The sequence below is a fragment of the Phyllobates terribilis genome, unplaced genomic scaffold (assembly GCF_046119375.1).
Source record: "Phyllobates terribilis strain yellow unplaced genomic scaffold, ASM4611937v1 Scaffold_5__5_contigs__length_657084704, whole genome shotgun sequence".
In the NCBI taxonomy this organism is placed as follows: domain Eukaryota; kingdom Metazoa; phylum Chordata; class Amphibia; order Anura; family Dendrobatidae; genus Phyllobates; species Phyllobates terribilis.
The window spans coordinates 300954630-300974960 of record NW_027362765.1 but is presented as its reverse complement, the minus strand read 5'-3'; the positions used below and the strand labels follow the sequence as shown (position 1 = coordinate 300974960).

The 20331-nt window shown below is 46.5% G+C and overlaps 1 pseudogene; it reads right to left on the bottom strand.

The window, feature by feature from the left end:
• LOC141273072 (uncharacterized) overlaps nt 1-17849 on the bottom strand; it is a 41488-nt pseudogene extending 23639 nt beyond the window's left edge.
• Between the last annotated feature and the right edge of the window lie 2482 nt (nt 17850-20331).

Below are 20331 nucleotides of genomic sequence, written 5' to 3'. Positions count from 1 at the left end.
GTTTTGCTGTAGTGAGTGCGGACTTGAAATTAGTGAGGGATTGCTTGAATGCGATGAAGTGCTCGATGGAGTGAGACCTTTTCCATCTCCGCTCCGCAACCCTGGAGGCCCGGCGCAGTTCTTTGGTAAGTTTAGTGTGCCAGGGTTGCCTGTTGAATGTGCGAGGTGTGGTGTGTGTGAGAGGGGCGATCGAGTCTAGAGCTGCAGCTATTGTGGTGTTATATGAAGCAGCAGCAACGTCTGCATCGTGCAAGGAATTTATGTCTGTGAGAGGAAGGAGGGATTCAGAGAGAGAGTGTAGGTCAAGGTGTTTGAGATTTCTGCGAGGGTGTGTGAGTTTGTGGAGTGGGGATTGTGCACCCGGAGAGGAGAGGGTAGAGAATGTGAGGAGGTTATGGTCAGAGAGAGGGAGTGGTGAGTTAGAGAGGTTAGATAGGGAACAGAGGCGGGTGAAGATGAGGTCCAGTGTGTGGCCATCTTTGTGGGTGGGTGTGGAAGACCATTGAGTGAGTCCAAAGGAGGAGGTGAGGGATAGGAGCTTAGAGACAGACGAGTGGGGAGTGTCAATGGGGATGTTGAAGTCACCCATTATGATAGTGGGGATGTCAGTGGAAAGGAAGTGAAGCAGCCAGGTAGTGAAATGGTCTAAGAAGGTGGTGGCTTGCCCTGGGGGTCGGTAAACGACGGCCAGTTGGAGGTTGGAGGGGGAATAGATGCGCACACAGTGCACCTCAAAAGAGGGGAGTGTAACGGAGGGTGGCAGTGGGATTTTGGTGAAAGCGCAGAGTTCCGATAGGAGGAAACCTACGCCTCCACCATGTTTGCCATTGGGGCGGGGGGTGTGGGAAAGGTGGAATCCGCCATATGAAAGGGCAGCTGGGGAGGCTGTGTCAGAGGGGGTGAGCCAGGTTTCAGTGATGGCGAGGAAGGAGAGTTTGTTTGTAATGAAAAGATCGTGGATGAAGGAAAGTTTGTTGCAGACAGAGCGAGCGTTCCATAGAGCTCCTGTTAGTATAGCTGAGGAGGTGGGTATTAGTTGGATGGGTATGAGGTTAGAAGGGTTGCGACAGTTTGAGGAAGGTCGTGGATAGGAGGTAGAAGTGACTGTGGGGATATGGCGAGGAGGACCAGGATTTGGAGAGATATCTCCAGCAGTGAGGAGGAGCAGAGAAAGTGTTAGCAGGTGGGAGCAAGAGAGAGCATGAGGTGGCTGTCTGTGTTTGGAGATCCAGGATTGAATGCTGAGGAATAATTTGGAGGAGGAGGTGAGATGAATGGGGAGAATAGAGGGAGAGATGAAGAGTTTCTTACTTGGTGTAGGGATTTGAGGGGTTATTAGAAAGTGGAGGACTATCACGGAGCAGCTGTAACTACTCGGTGCTCGGCCCGAGCATACTCGGCGAAAGGGTTAACAGAACTTACTCGCTCATCACTAGTGTTTATATATATACCAAATTATTGCACAAAACATAGCAGTATTTACAATAAAGTAGATCTGTTGACCCAAATCAATAATTGATCATATAGTTATTAATATTATTATTTATTTATATAGTGCCATTGATTCCTTAGTGCTGTACATGAGAAGGGGGTTACATACAAAATAAAGATATCACTAACAGTAACAAATAAATAATGATAGACTGGTACAGAGGGAAGAGGACCCTGCCCTTGCGGGCTTACATTCTACAGGATGATGGGGAAGGAGACAGTAGGTGGGGGGGTTGCAGCAGCTCCGGTGTTGGTGAGGCAGCAGCTCCAGTGGTGGTGAGGAGGCAGTGGGGTCATGGCAGGCTGTAGGCTTTCTTGAAGAGATAGGTTTTCATGTTCTGTCCGAAGGATCCGAGTGTGGTGGATAGTCGGATGTGTTGGGGCAAAGAATCCCAGAGGATGGGGGATATTCGGGAGAAGTCTTGGAGGTGATTGGGTGAGGAACGAATAAGTGTGGAAGAGAGAAGGAGATCTTGGGAGGACCGGAGATTATGTGAGGGAATATATCGGGAGATTAGTTCAGAGATGTACGGAGGCTTTGTTGGTCAGTGTTAGTAGTTTGAACTGGAAACGCTGGGCAATTGGGAGCCAGTGAAGGGATTTGAACTAGTCGCACAGCAGAGTTAAGGATGGACTGGAAGGGTGCGACAGTGTTAGCAGGTAGGCCATAGAGGAGGGTGTTGCAGTAGTCGAGGCGGGAGATGATGAGGGCATGCACAAGCAGTTTTGTAGATGGAGGGTTGAGGAAAGGACGGATTCTGGAAATATTTTTGAGCTGGAGGCGACAGGAGGTGGCGAGTGCTTGGATGTGGGGTTTGAAGGACAGGGCAGAGTCAAGGGTTACGCCGAGGCAGCGGATTGCCGGTACAGGGGAAAGTGTGATGTCATTTATTGTGATAGAAAAATCAGGTGGGAAAGATATGCGAGATAGAGTTAAGATGATGAGTTCAGTTTTTCCACATTGAGCTTGAGGAAGCGCGAGGAGAAGAAGGAGGATATGGCTGATAGACACTCTGGGACTCTGGACAGCAGAAAGGTGACATCTGGCCAGAGGTAGATCTGACTGTCATCAGCGTATGGGTGGTACTGGAAGCCATGGGAATTTATGAGTTGTCTCAGGCCAAGGGTATAGATGGAAAAGAGCAGGACAGAGCCTTGAGGGATTCCAACAGAGAGAGGGCGGGATGAGGAGGTAGTGTGGGAGTGGGAGACCCTAAATGTGTTGTTGGAAAGGTATGAGGAGATCCAGGATAGGGCAAGATCTTTGCCGCCAAAGGAAAAGAAGATCTGTAGTAGGAAGTAGGAGGCAGTGGCCAACTGTGCCAAAGGCAGAGGACAGGTCTAGAAGGAGGAGTATAGAAAATTGTCTGTTAGCTTTGGCTGTAAGTAGGTAATTAGGAATTTTGGTCAGGGCAGTTTCAGTGGAATGATGAAAATCAGATTGTAGGTTGTCGAAGAGAGAGTTACTTGTGAGATGGGAGGAAAGTTTAGCGTGAACATGTTGCTCAAGGAGTTTGGAAGCAAATGGGAGCAGTGATATGGGGCGATAGCTTGACATAGCGGTCGAGGGATGGCTTTTTGAGGATAAGCGTGACTGTGGCATGCTTGAAAGCAGAAGGGAAGGTACCAGAAGTTAGTGATAGGTTGAAGAGGTGGGTTAGGGCCGGGATAAATGTGGTAGCGGTGTGATATGGAGAGGAGGCGAGTAAGCACTCCTTCAGTGATGTTGGAGAGGGAGGTTATGGGGTAAGGGCATTGGTCTGGTATACAAAGGGGTTGTGGTGGTTGAACAATAAAGACTTGCCTTGTTTGGTCGATCTTATTTTTGAAGTGTGTGGCAAAGTCCTCAGCAGAAATGGTGTCGGAGGGGGCAGTGGAGGGCGGAGGAGGGAGTTAAAAGTGTTGACTAACTGTTTGGGATTGTAGGATAAGGAAGATACAAGAGTTGTGAAGTAGGCTTGTTTAGCAGAGGTGAGGGCTGATTTGAAAGTGAGTGTGTTGCTTGTTTGAATGCAGTGAAGTTATCTTGTGAGTGATTAGTTACAGTCATAGTTATAACCAAACAATGCAGCATCAACATGTACAGATTATTAGATCATTTATCAATAATAGTCAGTCAAATAGTCATTTATCAAGCCTCATACACACCATGTGCCATATTTGTATAGAGACCACACTGCCCAGCACCCAAAGCATCGCCCCACTCCTGCCGCCGCCGGCTTCCTGAATCGGCGATCCTGCCCCCTGTGACCCCACTTCGCCGCCCCCAATCTCCAATAGGCATCATTCAGAATATAAGACGCACCCTCATGTTCCTCCCAAATTTTGCTGGAAAAAGGTGCATCTTATAGTCCAAAAAATACGGTACTGCATTTCTGGATTATATGGTCTTACATCTACATCTATAGTATAATGGGAGATGCGTGTCTCTGTCTGAAACCTTTATAGACTGCGCAAGAGCGACACGCCTCGGCAGTCTGGCTCCAGACAAAAGCAGACATGGAGCAGTTACAGGTAAGAGGAGTGTGTATGGCGCCGGACATCATGGTATGCGTAGACACTGAACGCATACCGCGATCTCCGGCGCCATACTTACATACTTACCTGACCGGGAGGAGCGTTGCCGCGGCGCCTCTCTTCGCCGGAGACTGGGGCAGGAGTGAGGCGTCGGAATCGGCGCATGTACATAGCGCTATCCGGTGGCATTTTACTGAAGACACATTTGCAGTGTGTCTTCAGAAAAATGGCGCCGGAGAGCGCGGTATAGGCACGCGCGTACTCCAGCGCCGCTCTCCGCCTCCGGCAGAACAGGACACCGCAGCGCTGGAGCACAGGGAAGAAAGGTGAGTATAAGTGTTTATTTTTTTGTATGTGTGCAGAGTGAAAGGGATAAGGGGCGCCATACATACCAGGATTGGGGGGTTGAGGGTGCCATACATACCAGGATTGGGGGAAGAAGTGTACCATGCATACCAGGATTGGAGGATGAGGAATGGGGTGCCATGCATACCAGGATGAGGGGTACCACACATACCAGGATTGGGGGGTGAGGGGGACCATGCATACCAGGATTGGGGGGTGAGGGGACCATGCATACCAAGATTGGGGGGGTGAAGGGTGCCATGCATACCAGGATTAGTGGGTGAGGGGTGCCATGCATACCAGGATAGGAATGCGGGATACCATGCACACCAGGATAGGGATGGAGGTACCATACATACCAGGATAGGAATGCGGGGTACCATGCATACCAGGATGAGGGATGGGGTGCCATGCATACCAGGATGAGGGGTGCCATACATACCAGGATAGGGATGAGGGGTATCATGCATACCAGGATGAGGGATGGTGTGCCATGCATACCAGGATTGGGGGATGAATGGTGCCATGCATACCAGGATTGGATGTGAGGGGTGCCATGCATACCAGGATTGGGGGTGAGGGGTGCCATGCATATCAGGATAGGATGGTGGGGACAGAAGAAATACCAGGATGAGGGCAGCAGAAATACCAGGATGAGGGCAGCACATACCAGCATGGGAAATCATATACCAATAAAAATGCTCGCCACCCGGGCGTAGAACGGGTTCAATAGCTAGTATCAGTATATAATAAAAGAGAAATCTGTTCATTTGAAGGACTCAAAATGAGGTAATTGCATCCTCAGATGAACACCACATGACAAATTACAACATGTCATTATTTATTTAACAAAAACTATGATAAAATGCAAAAACAGTGTGGAAAAAGTAAGTACACCCTTACTACTTCCAGAGGAATTAGGCTATGTGCCCACGATGCAGAAATGCTCCAGATTTTTCCTGAGCGTTTCTGCATCTCCCTGGCAGAAAAAACACATGTGGATTGTACATGCGGATTGTACATGTGTTTTCCTGCCAGGGATATCCAGATCTGAAGTGTTCTTCACATGCATTTCCGCATGCGGGTTGACAAGCGCTTTTAGCATCACTTGGAAAAGTGCTTGACAAATTGGTAACACTATATAAATCCATGCAAACGGCATGGATTTATAGAGTGCGACCCCAAAGAATGTCAAAAAATAAAAAATAAGTCTATACTTACCTTCCAATGGCCCCCGGAGTCTTGCTTTGCTCCGTCCTGGCTTGCCGGTAGCTTGCGGTACACTACACTGAAGGACCTGCCGTCACATGACTATATGATGTCAGCGCAGGTCCTTCAGTCCACCGCGAGCTGCCAGCAAGCGAAGACAAGGAGACTGTGGGCCGTCACAAGGTAAGTATAATATTTATTTTTTATTTTATTCTTTTTTTTTACAGGTTCTATGGTACCCGGGTGTGGAGGAGAGTCTCCTCTCTTCCACACCCGGGTAATATACGTACATTGAAACGCTTGGATTTCGCATGTACAGATGCAGTGATGCGGAATCCAAGCGTTCCAATGCAAGTCAATGGCGGTAAAAATGCAGCACTTACGCAAAATAATCGGTAGTGCTGCATTTTTTTCCGCAATTTTTTCCGGATTATCACTGGGGAACATGGCAGGCCTTCTACCATACGCTTTTTAAGCGTTTCTACAGCGTTTTTGCCGCTGCGGAAACACTTAAAAAATGCATCGTGGGCACACAGCCAAAAGAGGGCAAGTAGCAGCCAAATGCTGATAATCAAATGTCCTTGATTAATTGTTTATCAGCAGCTGTAACCATCTGCTATAAAAGCAGAAGTGTTGGCAGTTTGTTGCTTTGGAGCTTTCAGGCGTGTGTTAACACAATACCAAGAAGGAAAAACATCAGTAATGATCATAGGGAATCTCAATTGTTCATGCCCATCAACTTGGGAAGGGAATAAAATACCATTTCCAAAACAATGTATCACTCTACAGTGAGGAAGATTTTTCACAAGAGGAAAGAATCAAGACAGTTTCCAATTTTCACATAGTGGACATCCAAGCAAATTTATCCCAAGGTTGCTCAGAGAAAATGCAAAAAACCCCTAAGAACTATAGCTCAGACTCTAAAGGCCTCAGTCAGTTTGTTAAATGTTTAAGTTCATTATAGTACAAAAGACTGAAAAAATATGGCTTGTTTAGAAAGGCAGCCAAGAGAAATTTTTTTCTTTCTAAAACTATTGCTTGGCATCATGGCTAAAGTTTGCAAAGTTACATTTAAAGGGAACCTGTTGTGTCACTTCTATAAGTTAAACTGTATAGAAGATTCAAATTGAGTGGGCGGCAACCAGGATGACTAAATACAGAAAGGAACACCCCTATGACTGAACGAGCAAGTAAGTTATAAGTATATAAAGTGAGTTTAGCAAGTGACTATAGCAGTGATTTGCATAGAAAAAGCATGTTAGTGATTCACATTGCATCACTAACCAGAACCTGGGGACAGTTTAACTTATACACTGCTCAAAAAAATAAAGGGAACACTCAAATAACACATCCTAGATCTGAATGAATGAAAAATTCTCATTGAATACTTTGTTCTGTACAAAGTTGAATGTGCTGACAACAAAATCACACAAAAATCATCAATGGAAATCAAATTTATTAACCAATGGAGGACTGGATTTGGAGTCCTCCCCCCAAAATTAAAGTGGAAAAACACACTACAGGTTGATCAAACTTTGATGTAATGTTCCTAAAACAAGTCAAAATGAGGCTCAGTATTGTGTGTGGCCTCCACGTGCCTGTGTGATCTCCCTACAAAGCTTGGGCATGCTCCTGATGAGGTTGCGGATGGTCTCCTGTGGGATCTCCTCCCACACCTGGACTAAAGCATCCGCCAACTCCTGGACAGTCTGTGGTGCAACGTGACGTTGGTGGATGGAGCGAGACACGATGTCCCAGATGTGCTCAATCGGATTCAGGTCTGGGGAACGGGCGGGCCAGTCCATAGCTTCAATGCCTTCATCTTGCAGGAACTGCTGACACACTCCAGCCACATGAGGTCTGGCATTCTCCTGCATTAGGAGGAACCCAGGGCTAACCGCACCAGCATATGGTCTCACAAGGGGTCTGAGGATCTCATCTCGGTACCTAATGGCAGACAGGCTACCTCTGGCAAGCACATGGAGGGCTGTGCGGCCCTCCAAAGAAATGCCATCCCAAACCATTACTGACACACTGTCAAACCAGTCATGCTGAAGGATGTTGCAGGCAGCAGATCGCTCTCCATGGCGTCTCAAGACTCTGTCACGTCGGTCACATGAGCTCAGTGTGAACCTGCTTTAATCTGTGAAGAGCACAGGGCTCCAGTGGCGACTTTGCCAATCCTGTGTTCTGTGGCAAATGCCAAGCATCCTGCATGGTGCTGGGCTGTGAGCACAACCCCCATCTGTGGACGTCGGGCCCTCATACCACCCTCATGGAGTCGGTTTTTAACCTTTTGTGCAGACACATGCACATTTGTGGCCTGCTTGAGGTCATTTTGCAGGGCTCTGGCAGTGCTCTTCCTGTTCCTCCTTGCACAAAGGCGGAGGTAGCGGTCCTGCTGCTGGGTTGTTGCCCTCCTACGGCCCTCTCCATGTCTCCTCGTGTACTGGCCTGTCTCCTGGTAGCGCCTCCAGCCTCTGGACACTACGCTGACAGACACAGCAAACCTTCTTGCCACAGCTCGCATTGATGTGCCATCCTGGATGAACTGCATTACCTGAGCAACTTCTGTGGGTTGTAGAGTCCGTCTCATGCTACCACGAGTGTGAAAGCACAACCAACATTCAAAAGTGACCAAAACATCAGCCAGAAAGCATTGGTACTGAGTAGTGGTGAAAAAAAAATCCAAAGTTTGCTAAAAAAAATAAAAACATATGGCACCATTTTCTGAGACCCATAGCGTATCCATTTTTCGTGATCTGGGGCCGGGTGAGGGCTTATTTTTTGCGCGCCGAGCTGACATTTTTATTGATACCATTTTGGGATAAATCCAATGTTTTGATCGCCCGTTATTGCATTTTACTGCAATGTTGCGGCGACCAAAAAAACATAATTCTGGCATTTGGAATTTTTTTCTCACTATGCCATTTACCGATCGGATTAATTCTTTTTTCATATTGATAGATCAGGCGATTCTGAACGCGGCGATACCAAATATGTGTATGTGTTTTTTTTTTTATTATTTTATTTTGAATGGGGCAAAAGCGGGGTGATTTAAACTTTTATTTATTTTTTATTTTTAAAAACATTTTTTTACACTTTCTGCATGCTTTAATAGTCTCCATGGGAGACTAGAAGCAGCAGTTTTCTGATTGCTTCTACCGCATACAGGCGATGAGCAGATCGCCTGAATGTAGTAGAAATGCTCATGTGCTATGAGCGCTGACCACTAGGTGGCGCTCATAGCAATCTTTACATGACAACCACTGGGGTCTGCTGCAGACCCCGTGTTGCCATGCCCACCCATCGGTGACCCACAATCACGTGACGGGATTACTGATCGGCGGGGTAAGTGACACGCTTCCGGAGCAGCGCTGTTAAGTGCTTAACTGGCTAACAGCTGCGGGTGGATCGCGATTCCACCCAAGGCTGTTGCGGGCACATGTCAGCTGTAAGAATCAGCTGACATGTGCCCGGTTCAGTGCGAGCTCACCGCCGGAGCCCCCGCTGAACCGGCGTTTCCGACGTGGTGCGTACTATTACTGACCACGTCGGAAATGGGTTAAGCTGCGTTTTACAGTACCAGCAAAGTCTATGAGATTTCAGAAATCTCATGCACACACATTGTTTTTTTCTCCTGACTTGATTTGGAAAACTGCTGTGTTTTTGCAAGTTGCAGCATGTCACTTCTTTCAGCGCTTTTTCAGCGTTTTTCACCCATATAAAGCAATGGGTAAATGCAAAAACTGCAGGCATCAGATTTTGCTGCGTTTTTAGTGAAAAAAGCAGGTACAGCAGTATATGAAACCCATTTATTTTTGTGATTTTCCCAAGTTTAAACCATAATGTCTTGGTGTTTATGGCAGTGTAAGATTAGTACAGCTTAATTAGTGATGTGTATAAAGTAAACATTGGCTGATCAAGGAGTGAAATTGAACAATGCCTGTGGCCGACCAAAGTGAGAAAGTAAACAGTGCCCTACAAACTCAATTCTCTGTCAACGTTTTAGGAAATCTATTCCCAACCAATTAATCTCCCCCCCCCCTCTGTTACATTTGTAAGTTCGTATTTTTTATGAACTCATTAACTTTTTTACTCAGAATAGTCACTATTTTTTTAAATCTTTTTCCACTAAATAATTTGATCAAATTGTCCTTTTTCCAAAAACGGTTTTATAGATTCACATATGTCTTGCATTGGTGACCTGTGTTCATGCTTCTGTTGTGGAAGCAAAGCTGAACTTTGAGATCCTGAGAAAACTTAGCAAAACCTGCTTTTTGTAAGCATCTTCTTTACTGCCAAGAGAGCAGGTTTTGCCTCCAGAAAAAAAACGCAGCAAAAACTCAACGTGTGAACATAAGCTAAGAGATGTGGGCATAAACCAACGCCCACAAACTTCTATGTACTTAATCAATGCTGTAAAGAAAAGTGGGCCAAAATTCCTCCAGAATGATGTGAGAGACAGTCATACAGAACCTGATTATTTCTAGTTATTCTAGCCAAGGGTGGTTCTACAAGATATTGATTTATTGGCTGCACTTATTTTTTTCACCCACTGCTTCTGCAGTTTGGCCTAGTTTTTGTTAAATAATTGCATGTGCAGTTGTTAATCTAAGGAGTAATTACCTAAGTTTACCACAATGCCTCACCTTTCCGATCAGCAGATGGATTATTTCCAAGATGAGGTTTAGTATCTTCTCCGTTGTGTCACTCCTCATTCTTTAGCAAACGGTTACAACTACAAGAAAGAGATAAAATGAATAATAAGCCTTAAAAACAGAAAAAAAAGCATTTCCCAACAAACCAATATCACAGAGTAAAACATTCTGTTGATGTGGCAACATGGTCTTAAAGGGAATCTGTCAGCAGGTTTTTGCTATTTAACTTGACAGCAGCATGATATACAAGAGCCTGATTCCAGCAATGTGTCACTCACTTGGCTGCGTGCTGTAGTTTCATTAAAAACAGTTTTATCAGCAGGAAAATGTTACTAGAGGATTATGTGTCTTCCTGCTCTGTGTAACCACATCCCCACCACTGATTTGCAGCTTTCTGCCTATGCACAGTGTACACAGAAAGCTGCCAATCTCTTATTAAAAATTCTCCCCATTTTCAAGAAAAAAGGGATTTTTTATGCTATGGTTTACAGCTTGTTGCGTTTATTATTAGCCACCCTGCAGTCTCAGAGTGGTTGGTTACCTAGGCAAGTACCGAGTGCCGCTTGCAGGCTCTATGCTTTTGGCCACGTGCACACGTTGAGTATTTGGTCACTATGTTATATCAGTATTTGAAGCCAAAACCAGGAGTGGGTGATAAATACAGAAGTGGTGACGAGTTTCTATTATACTTTTCCTCTGATTGTTCCGCTGACTTCTCCCATGCCGCAGAAGCAGGAGGACCACTGGTGCAACCATTCTACTGGCCTGAGCTATCAATGTTTAGGACAAAGAGAGACGGTCCTGAAAAAAGATTACAATACTCCTTTAAGTTCAATGACAGGGAGTAAAAGTGGATTTACTCCTATTACAAATTATATTTTATTCTATGAAATCAGACATATGACTCATATCCATGGGTTGTTTGGAGACGCAATCAGTGGACCAGAAAAAAGAGAGCCCCAGTCCAGCTTTCCTCCTGTTTCCCAATGGGTGATAAGAGATGCTTCACCGCCCCATGGAAACTTCAATATTAGCATATTATATCCTTTTGTCGCAAAATGTAAAAGGGCAAACTAGACTTTGGATACGACACGTGATATGCTGGTAACCAGCTCCAAACTGAGGTGTCGTGGTATTAGTTATATTCCCACCTGTGGAAATGCTATTTTTTCTGCCTGTTTTCTGCTAGTTTCCATGCCAAAATGCGCATTAGCAATCTGCTTTGTTTATCGTGATTTTGTTTGCTTTTTTTTCAAAAAGTTTTCCTCTTTTGTAGTACTAATTTGGTACAGCAATTTTTAGGCGCTTTAAAATGCAGTTTTACATGCAATTTCTCTGGCTTCTCATAAAAGTCTAAGTGAAAAATTGCACCAAAAACTGCACCGTTTGGTAGCACAATGGGGATAAGTTTTCATGAAATCACATCCAAAGTCTGACTGACTAAGCGCTTCCCTCAACAATCTCACAGCAGACGTGCAGCGTTGGCACATGTATCGTAAACTTGCCACGTTCTCAGCATTACGTGATGAATGCAGCACTGTAATTCATTAATAGGGGTAAATACTGCAGATAGTTTCACTTTAAAGGGAACCTGAGGGCGGATCTATGAGGACCATGTCCATTTTTTATTGGAGTCATGGATCAAAATAATTCATACAAATCCATGAAAAATCACTGACCGCATACAATGCCATCTGTATGTAGCCCATGTGTGAGACATTTTTAACCTTGTAATGAATAGGAGAAGCTTTGCAATTAATTTGGTGTTTTAGATCTGAATGAGACCTAAATGCGTCTTCCTGTCAGCATATTAGTTTTCAATAAAAAAGTGTTACTCTATATGGATACGAGACCTGTTATCCTGTATGTATTTGTTTTCCTTATACATAGCTTGGTAACAAATTACTTTGCAGGGCCCACTTACATTGTTACAGGGGCATCTTGTAAAAATATGAAAAGTTTAAATCACTAAACAGAATGCAGCCCTTCAGGTCCCAAATATGGCAGTATTTTGAGATGTTTCGTTTGACAGCCTCGTGGTTTTGATTTAAAGGGAATCTGTCTCCATCTGAGAGCTGCATGATGTAGGTGCAAAACCTCTGATTTCCATGATGCATCACCTACTGGGCTGCTTGCTGCAGTTTTGATAAAATCAATGGTTAATCTGCTGCACACCTACCAGTTCTCTGTGTAACCCCACCTACACAACTGATTGTACACTGTACATAGGCAGAAAGCTGCCAAAGAACGCTGCCAATCAGTCATGGGGGATGGTTATTCAGAGCTCATGAATATTGAGGACTACATGGAACCAGATTTACTAGTCCTCTAGTAATAATCTCCTGCTGATAAAACTGTGAATTAATCAAAACTACAACAACCAGCCCAGTAGGTGACATCACTAGAATCAGGGTCTCTGATTAGGTAGCAAAACCTGTTGACAGATTTAGGCTATTCGCACATGAAGCGTTTTTACTGCGTTTCCGCGGCGTTTTTTCCCCCCGCGGAAAAGCTGTGAAAACGCTTGTTCATAGGTCTGCCAGCTATAGCAATGGTAATCCTGATATGCTGTGCACATGATGTGGAAATTTCCGCTCAGGATTACCATTGCGGTAAAAACCGCAGCTGTTAGAATCTATGTTGTTTTACTTTTCGGCCATCTTTTTGTGGTTTGCTGGCTTCTAGTCTTTTCCTCTGGTGCTGGGTGTCTAGGTCACATGATCTCACTCTTTATTACTCAGCACCTGTCTCCCATTCCTTGCTGGACATCAGTGTTGTTACGTTTGTGCTCTGGCTAAGTTGCCTTGTTAGTTCTTTGTGCTTAGGACTTCTTGTTCCACCAGCTTTGTTCCCTTTAATCTTCGTTTCTGCAGCTAATTTTTCTGTTAGGAGGTCTCCTGTTTTTGCTCCCAGTCCTTAGATCTTTTAGGGACCCCTTTCCCCCTTCCTTCAGGTCTTCTTTTGAGTTCAGTGCAGGTGTGTCGGTGGGGCTATTCACAAGGAATAGGGCACGCACCCCAGCGTAGGGTTTAAGCTGAGTCTCAGTGCAGGGACAGCTTTTCCCTCCTAGTTCTTAGTTGCAGTACATAACAGCAGCATGACCATTGTGCCGGTGTTTCTGCCGCAAATTCACGCCCATTGATTTGAATTGAACCGCAGCAAATCCGCAGGTATAATATTTATACCGGCGGATTTGCTGTGTTTCAATTAAAGCCAATAGCTGCGAATTCACGGCGGAAAAGTGGTGCAGGTGGTACCCGAGTCGGGAGAGGAGGACTACTACTCCTCTCATCCGACCGCCGCTCCAGCTGATAACAGCGAGAGCGGGTCGGCTGGGGGGGGGAGCAGTAGTCTGCTCTGCCAAGCCGGCATGCCCACAGTAAAAAAAAAGAAGAAAAAAAAAAGTACAAATTTAAATAAAAAACACTATACTCACCTGTCCGGTGCCCCCGGGTTTCCTACTGGTCCTCGCGACGTCCCCAGCGATGCTCTCCTCCGGGTGGTACACTGCGGGGAGCGCGCTCGATCCCAGTAGTGTACTGCGCTGCCAGGACCTGCGGTCACGTGAGCAATCAGCTGATCGCTCACATGACCTCACCGTGGGAACATTCTTCAGAATGTTCCCATGGTGGTGAGCTCAATGGGGCTGATCAACTGATCTTCAGCTGATGAACCCCAGTGACCGCCTGCAGAAGCATGTATACTGACAGGAGTGATTTTACACCCCTGTCAGTGTACATTGCTTACTTCTACTTTCATTAAAATACTTTATTCTGGCCGTTTCTTTTATTGAAAAAGCGGCGACCACTTTACTACCCAGTTAGTAATAGGGGCGTCTTACAGATGCCCTCCATTACTGACCTGGGCTTCACATCGGCCGCCAATACAAGGCTGACATGAACCCCAACCCCACTACCCCACTCGCCACCGTTACAGGGCAGTGGGAGGAACCGAGGCTAAGCGCCAGATTTGGCACATTTTATGGATGCGCCATTTCGGGGACTGCTAAGGGGTGATATTAATAGCCGTCTGACTCTTACATAAAGAGTAAAGAACATTAGTTGAGTAGACACAAGGAAACCTGAATTTTACAAGGTGAATGGTTAATCACCAAGTAAAAAATAGAAGTAACCACAATATAATATATAAAATTAATATTTTATTTTAGACATGATAAAAATACAATTAAAAAGGAACAAGGTACCAAAAATAAGGGAAGATCAAGGAAGCCTTTTGTATATATAACAAGCGTGGCTGGTGAATATAAAATACACTAAAAAAGGATCATAGACATCCTTCAATTATTAACGAAAATAATCCTTATACTGAAAAAATCATTTAACACCTCCAAGTCGCATGAAATTAATAAAGGTATAAATAGCAGCATGTAATATTAATAAAGTGCTAAAGTGCATATAGATCGCATAAATAATCAAATCTAACATGCAATCATACTAAAGTCAATATCAAAATCATGTAACACTTCTAAATCATGTGAACTTAATGAGATATATAGATAGCAGCATATAGTATAGATATCAGTAAGGTGCTTTAGTGCATACAGCCCACAGCATGAATCAAAATATGGCATACAACCTTATCAATGTAAAATAATGCTTTCTAGGTCACTGGCACATTATATAGTAATAAAGAAAAGGAGACCCAAATAAATGTCAAATAATCACCTGTTTTGTGTAGCATGCACAAATATAAAGGCTCCTGCTTCCACCCCCTAAAGCACCTTACTGAAGTACAAATTAGTTCTGACGTACGTATGGACCCTCTGTGTTAAACAAGGAAACCTGAGCAGTTATTGTAGGACCTGTAATAACGGTGCAAAATCTGCAGCACATTACAATCCCAGCAAAGAGGATGAGATTTTACCAAATCTAAACCAGATACTACATAGAACAACCATGCAGAATATACACTGAAACTGACATGGAGGTTTTACGTGACAATTTATGCTGCAGATTCACCACTTGTAATGCAGGGAGCAAAATTAGCAGCATATCTGCTCGTCACACAGGCAAATTTTTACAGCAAAATCTGTACCTGAGGTTTTCCATCAATACAACCCGTGAAGAATGAACTGGCAGAATGGTCATGGGGGAATTGGACAGGACTGGCATCCACAGAGGGGAAGGAAAAGAGTGAAGTTGATAGTGGAGTTGTACTAGTAACTAAATATATACTTATGATAGCTGTCACCTGGAGTTTGCTTAATCAATGGTGTAAATGGGGTCCCTTAGTGGATTAGTGTGAAATGCAAACTGATACATCAGGGTGTCTTCAATTTGGGAATGGAGCATGCCCATATACTCCAATGTAAACTATTTATCCATGTTGTTTGCTGACCAAATAATTGCAATATAGGAAAGGAGGTAATACAAAATGAAAAAAGGTTTCTACAAAGGCCAGCTGATAGTCTTCTTGGGACAACACCTCCATAGGCCAGCTATTAGCGCTTACAAAAGGGAGAAATTTAATAGCTGTTATTCCAAGACTCCTTATTTGCTTTTCTGCCGTCCCCAGGAAATTCCTTCATAGATGAGCTAGTATAGCCTGTGTACTTCACATATTTAGCTTTATACTGGAGATATAGGACGGCATCAGTCATACAGATGCGCCCAGAGCAATTACAGTCACCGCTCAGTACACAGTGAGTGGCAGTTGTAAGCACGTCCTGGCACTTTGATTGACAGCTCCCTCTGCAGCACATCTGTGTATAGTGTATGTCGATCACAGTGCTGGAGTGTTCTTACAGCTGTAAGCGGTGCCTGAAGATCCTTTGGGCTCGACTGTATGACTGAAAGCCAGTGGCTCCCGGGAGGAAAAAAGTTAATTTTCTCCCTTTTCAGTAAGGCGGTAGGACAGTATTGAAACGCTATTAACCCTATATCTGCAGGTAAACAGCGCTTGGTGACATGATAGTTAGATACTATTTGGAGTTGACATCTGAGGTTTAATATAGAGCTATGATTGTGTTTGGAGTAAGGGAAAGACCGCACAACAGGGTGGCGCCATATTTACTTCTCTGTGTTCCCACGCAACCCAGTGTCTGATGAACGCATTACTGATGTATACAGATGACAAAACATGGCCACTATGTGGTCATAAAGGGTTGCACTAACTCTGCTCATTATAACACAATCCTCTTTTACTGAACCCCATACACAAGCTTATACTATCCCCACAAAACTCCCACCCTGACAAGGGCAGTCCAGAGCTAGCCCTGTATAGAGACCCTGCACTTTCCCCTTTGAGTGTCCCTACGCGTTTCATCCAAGTAAAATCAAGTATACGCTTGAGTCAAAAGGGGTTAACAGGGACAGCTTATATCTCTACTTGGTTCAGAAGAAACTCTCTGGACAGCAACCTCCATCCCAGAGAAGAAAGAATGGGTGAGAGCATTCCATTTTTTTCGACATAATCATGTATGAACTATGATGGATATGTAGGGTCTGAACTCAGACCTCATATTATTTTCTAAGAAATCTCTATTTCTCTTCTAATTACCTTGATTCCTGGACACGGAAGTAAATTATTGATCTATGGAATAAAATGAAAAATAGAAATTTCCCTTCATTTTAGTTCATGTATATCTAGAAGGTCTATATATTAGGGAATTGGTGTTTGAGGGAGGGCTGCTGCATGGATCCTCTTTACTCAACCTCTTCCATTTATAGACTCTATCCATAGCTTGGTCTTCATACTGCAGGATAGACCTCAAGTTTTACATATCTCTTTACATTTAAATAGAGACACAGTCTCTCAGCTGTGTTCTTGGCAATAATCACTCTAGCCTGGAGACTTACCTCTTTTTATGGGTGGCATTTTTGTTTTTTGTTCTTATTTGATAACATTAAAAGTTATGTTTTAGACACCACTTAGTGACGTCATCGCGCTGAGACGTCAGACGCCGAGGAAGACTGATGAGGCGGAAGCGTCAGCTGATGTCGATACAGTTGAACTTGCGGGGTGGGGGGGCCAGATCACGGGCCCAGATCACCGGCCCCATAGCGGCAGTGGAAGGAGATCATGTCTCCCTGCTCTGCTGCAAGTTTAATTGTATTGGCGAACACTGATACAGTTAAACATAGTGTAGCTCCGGGTGCTCCCCTCAGAGGGCAGGGTCCGGGGTGGCTTTACCCTCTGTGCCCCTGGTAGCTATGCTACTGATAGGGGACAATTATCCTACTGTCACCCAAAACTATCACCGTGTAGGGATCCCACGGTGTCAAGCAGGACCTGTGCAAACAAGTACAATAACAATCTTAGCAGTGGAGCAAGGAATGGTGGAAAGTGCACTTGTGGGAGGCAAGGAATAGGCACAGAATGCTGGGATACAAAGCTGCCATTACCTAGAGTGCTGGCACGTGTAGTTGTGACATATTAGTATATGTAGGAAGCTGGAATAAAACTACATATTTATGGACACTGGGACCTGCAGCGTCTGGTGCATAAGGTGAAAGGACAAACAGACCCACCTGAATCTCTGGAAACTTTCCCAAGGACATTGCTGCAAACAGAAACAAGTCACCAGCGACGTCTGATGATGCGATCTGCGCTCTACAGTCTGCCCTGTGTAATAATCAACGTTTTGAGCATCAAAGCCTGAGTAATAGAGCGCCGATCAGTCTACTATAATAAACAGCTATCCCAGGGCAGAGTAATAGAGTTCCAAGAACATACAGGGTCTGGTAGTCGATTAGTGAAAGGGGGGACTGCAGGGAGTTGTCTATGAGAAAAGAGGCGCCTAGGAATCCGTCTGTATGAGGCAGGGGGGCTATGGGGAGCAGTCTGCCTGGGGGCAAGCTATGTGGAGCAGTCTTCCTTTGAGGGAGAGGAGCTATGGGAAGCAGTCTGCCTATGGGGAGCAGTCTGCCTATGAGGGAGATGAGCTATGGGGAACAGTCTGCCTATGAGGGAGAGGAGCTATGGGGAGCAGTCTGCCTCTGAGGGAGATGAGCTATGGGGAACAGTCTGCCTATGAGGGAGAGGAGCTATGGGGAGCAGTCCGTCTCTGAGGGAGAGGCGCTATGGGGAGCAGTCTGCCTCTGAGGGAGAGGAGCTATGGGGAGCAGTCTGCCTCTGAGGGAGAGGCGCTATCGGGAGCAGTCTGCCTATGAGGGAGAGGAGCTATGGGGAGCAGTCTGCCTATGAGGGAGATGAGCTATGGGGAGCAGTCTGCCTATGAGGGAGAGGAGCTATGGGGAGCAGTCTGCCTCTGAGGGAGAGGAGCTATGGGGAGCAGTCTGCCTCTGAGGGAGAGGCGCTATGGGGAGCAGTCTGCCTCTGAGGGAGAGGCGCTATGGGGAGCAGTCTGCCTCTGAGGGAGAGGAGCTATGGGGAGCAGTCTGCCTCTGAGGGAGAGGAGCTATGGGGAACAGTCTTCCTATGAGGGAGAGGAGCTATGGGCAGCAGTCTGCCTATCAGGGAGAGGCGCTATGGGGAGCAGTCTGCCTATGAGGGAGAGGACCTATGGGGAGCAGTCTGTCTGAGGGAGAGAAGCTATACGCAGCAGTCTGCCTATGAGGGAGAGGAGCTATGGGGAGCAGTCTGCCTATGAGGGAGAGGAGCTATGGGGAGCAGTCTGCCTATGAGGGAGAGGAGCTATGGGGAGCAGTCTGCCTATGAGGGAGAGGAGCTATGGGGAGCAGTCTGCCTATGAGGGAGAGGAGCTATGGGGAGCAGTCTGCCTATGAGGGAGAGGGACTATGGGGAGGAGTCTGCCTATGAGGGAGAGGAGCTATGGGGAGCAGTCTGCCTCTGAGGGAGAGGAGCTATGGGGAGCAGTCTGCCTCTGAGGGAGAGGAGCAGTCTGCCTCTGAGGGAGAGGAGCTATGGGAGCAGTCTGCCTCTGAGGGAGAGGAGCTATGGGGAGCAGTTTGCCTCTGAGGGAGAGGAGCAGTTTGCCTCTGAGGGGGAGGAGCAGTTTGCCTCTGAGGGAGAGGAGCTATGGGAGCAGTCTGCCTCTGAGGTAGAGGAGCTGCGGGGAGCAGTCTGCCTCTGAGGTAGAGGAGCTGCGGGGAGCAGTCTGCCTCTGAGGTAGAGGAGCTACGGGGAGCAGTCTGCCTCTGAGGGAGAGGAGCTATGAGGAACAGTCTTCCTATGAGGGAGAGGAGCTATGAGGAACAGTCTTCCTATGAGGGAGAGGAGCTACGGGGAGCAGTCTGCCTCTGAGGGAGAGGAGCTACGGGGAGCAGTCTGCCTCTGAGGGAGAGGAGCAGTCTGCCTCTGAGGGAGAGGAGCTATGGGAGCAGTCTGCCTCTGAGGGAGAGGAGCTATGGGGAGCAGTTTGCCTCTGAGGGAGAGGAGCAGTTTGCCTCTGAGGGGGAGGAGCAGTTTGCCTCTGAGGGAGAGGAGCTATGGGAGCAGTCTGCCTCTGAGGTAGAGGAGCTGCGGGGAGCAGTCTGCCTCTGAGGTAGAGGAGCTACGGGGAGCAGTCTGCCTCTGAGGGAGAGGAGCTATGAGGAACAGTCTTCCTATGAGGGAGAGGAGCTATGAGGAACAGTCTTCCTATGAGGGAGAGGAGCTATGGGGAGCAGTCTGCCTCTGAGGGAGAGGAGCTACGGGGAGCAGTCTGCCTCTGAGGGAGAGGAGCTACGGGGAGTAGTCTGCCTCTGAGGGAGAGGAGCTACGGGGAGCAGTCTGCCTCTGAGGGAGAGGAGCTACGGGGAGCAGTCTGCCTCTGAGGGAGAGGAGCTACGGGGAGCAGTCTGCCTCTGAGGGAGAGGAGCTACGGCGAGCAGTCTGCCTCTGAGGGAGAGGAGCTACGGGGAGCAGTCTGCCTCTGAGGGAGAGGAGCTACGGGGAGCAGTCTGCCTCTGAGGGAGAGGAGCTACGGGGAGCAGTCTGCCTCTGAGGGAGAGGAGCTACATGGAGCAGTCTGCCTCTGAGGGAGAGGAGCTACATGGAGCAGTCTGCCTCTGAGGGAGAGGAGCTACGGGGAGCAGTCTGCCTCTGAGGGAGAGGAGCTACGGGGAGCAGTCTGCCTCTGAGGGAGAGGAGCTACGGGGAGCAGTCTGCCTCTGAGGGAGAGGAGCTACGGGGAGCAGTCTGCCTCTGAGGGAGAGGAGCTACGGGGAGCAGTCTGCCTCTGAGG